The following is a 3,100-nucleotide window of genomic DNA, read 5'->3' on the forward strand; positions in this document are numbered from 1 at the left end:
CAAGCGTTCCTAGGCACTCCAGTACCATCATCGAGTTCATGTTAGATGAACTCAACACCATCTCGGCCCATGGGTTCCGAGTATTTGGTGCGTGGCCCGTAGATTCCTGCTCCAGTCCCCTCGGAAGTTCTAGATCCGTCCGTATACCATATTATGGTATTTTTTCCCAATGTTTGAGTGGATTCTCTGCTCCAATCTCTCTTGGTGCTCAGTTCCGTTCGTAATTGTTTTTCGAAACTAAACTTCCTGATGATTTCGTCGGTTGGGAGATCGGCGAGGTGTGCACTGCCAGTGGATAGTGAGGCCCTTGCACTGTGTGCTCTCCTTTTAAATCCGGCCTTATCCAACCTGAGATGTGCTCCCCAAGCAGTTCCTCACCATGATGTGGAGCGGTGTGAGGTCAAGAATTACCTCTAGTGCTGCCGTGGGGGTCGATCTCAATGCTCCCCTTTTACAAAGACATGCAAGTTACTGCACCTCCTCTAATATTTTTCTTGTTGTGGCAAGTTCGGTTTTTCTATGCCACACTGCTGCGCCGTAGGTCTCACTATCATGGTATACATCCAACGCAGTATTGATGTATTTGATTTCCCGCAATGTTCCTGCACACCATCAGTGATGACCTTTTCTACGTGGCAGTTCAAGATAAGTTTTGAGTCTAGGGTAAGTCTTAGATACTTAACCTCTTGCCGCCATTCTAAGTTTTCGTCGTTGAGGCGGATATTACTCAAGTGCTGAAGTCTTGTTCTCCTGGTGAAAGGTACCACTGTGGTTTTTGATGAGTTGATTCTCAATCCCACTGATAAACACCATTTTTTGGTGGTCTCTAGCTCCCTTTCTATGAGATCACTGAGGGTTCCTTCAAACTTGCCTTTGGCCATAATGACTATGTCGTCAGCATAGCCAAGACAAGTTACTCCGTTCCCGATAAGAATTTCTCTCTACCAGACTCCACATTGTGATAAGACCCCTCCTTGTGGACATCCTCGATTTGTGCTGATTTGAAAGTTGTTCCCGCCCACGTTTGGGTGGGACACGTGAAGAAAACTATTCATACAATATTTTAGGACAAAATGTAATAAAAAAAACTAATACTTACAGAATATTGTAGTGATTATTTATTTAATATCACGTAGTGCTATTATTTATTTCTTCTCTATAATTAAACGTGACAAAGAATCGTAGCTAGAATAGGAGAAACAATAAAAGATTAATGAAGCCTTTGTTCTCGGACAGCTTTCTGTGAATTGTAAACTTGCTTAGAAATTATGTAGAAGTTAGAGAACGTCTCGATACGAAAGCACACGTCAGTTTGCATAGAATATTAAGGTGTATGCGGAGCTTGAGTTTCCCTATATGGCTGAAACTAACTTTAAATTTACAATTCTGTAATTTTGCCGGCGTAGATTTTAGGAAATTGTTCTAGCAATCCGTCCTAAGACTAAATAGTTAAAACCCGCATGGTTTTTTGAAAACGACCACACACATAACTGATAACACACACTCATGGGTTTGGTATCGTGTTAGAACACTTACATTACTACTTTGCCCGTATTTATAAACTTAAATGGGAAGTTTAAATTTCCTTTTTAAATAGCCAGCATGCCTTTAACTGTTGTTAGGATAAGTAGTTTGCCGTGTATCCTGTTAAGGACAAAACAGTAAGTTAACTGCTTTTGTTCGTGTCATTGTGAAATTACAATATACGAGGGAACGTTGATAGAATGATGACAGTAAATAGAGGATTTCTATTCGTTAAAATTATTGTGAGAGATAATACAAATTTATAAAATTTTTTTGGTGCTAAGCTCCTGAAATACAAGTTGAATTCATTAAATCAGGTTATAGGTAAAGTTAGCTAGAGGTTTTTTTTTTTACAAAAATTTATGCGTAAGCATTGATATACAAAATAACGTAAAATGTTCCGTAAAATATCAGTACAGTTTTTGAGATATTTATCGTCACAGTTGCATCTTTTTTTAATGGAGTGATTGCATTCAGTCTTGTAACTCAACTAGTTTAAATGGGGCATTTTATACAGGGTGGTCCAGTTTTAAGTGTCAATAATTCACCATTCAATAGACAATCAAAAAATAAGTTGACTTGCATTATGTTATTTTTCTAAAAAACGTTTCCTAAGGAACTTACAGTCCTTCAAATTTCAATTTAAAAAATCGTTTAATAGTGTAAAACTGAACATTCAAAACTTGTGAGAGTCCAAATTTGTACCGAATAGTCTAAAAACTTGCTATTTACTACTAGGAATAGTCTTATAATTTGTTTTCTCAAACTGCCATCCTGGTCGAGTGTCTGAAACTGGATTTCAAGAACTAAAAACAGTCCGGAAATCAAGACAAAGATTGTATTGTGCATGAAACTCATTTTTTACTTCTAAAGATAATCTAAAGATAATCTAAAAGTTAACTTTTAAAGCTAGAACTGACTTTACTAGGACTAAAGAGTCCAAAAGTCTATTTTCAGGACTTCAATTGGTGTACAACTCAATTTTCTGGACTGGAACAAGTCTAGAAGTAAATTAAATTTTCGAACTATTTCATTTCTAAAAATTAGTTCTCAAGACTAATATCGTAGCATTTGATACCAAAATTTTTTACTTTTATTACTGAAGAAACTTGACTTTTCGAAATAGTCTTAAACTCGACTTTTCAGTCTTTAAAAGCACTAAAAACAGTCTGAATTTCTTAAAGATGCTACAATTTGTTGCACCTATGATGAGTGTAGAAGTCAATTTAATACTGAAGAAGCTTGAAATAAAATTTTCAAGACTGTGGACAGTGTACAAATTGGCTTTTAGACCTGATAAGTCAAAAACTTTGTAAAGATTGTCTTGAAACTCGATTTGAGGTACTGAAAACAGCCTTAAAGCACTAAAAACAATCTAGATTTTTAAGAAATACTCGAATTTTTAGCACTGAGGTGTCTAGAAGTCGATTGAATAGTGACAAAGCTTGGAATGCAATTTTAAGTCTATGAAGAATGTGAAAATTGTTTTTAAGTTTGCTGTGTCAATAACTTGGTAAAGATAGTCTTGAAACTCGATTTTCCAAGCTGAAAGCAGTTTTGAAACACTAAAAATAGT

The sequence above is a fragment of the Ips typographus genome, linkage group LG2, assembly GCF_016097725.1.
Source record: "Ips typographus isolate SLU linkage group LG2, UJ_Ityp_2.0, whole genome shotgun sequence".
NCBI classification, from domain to species: domain Eukaryota; kingdom Metazoa; phylum Arthropoda; class Insecta; order Coleoptera; family Curculionidae; genus Ips; species Ips typographus.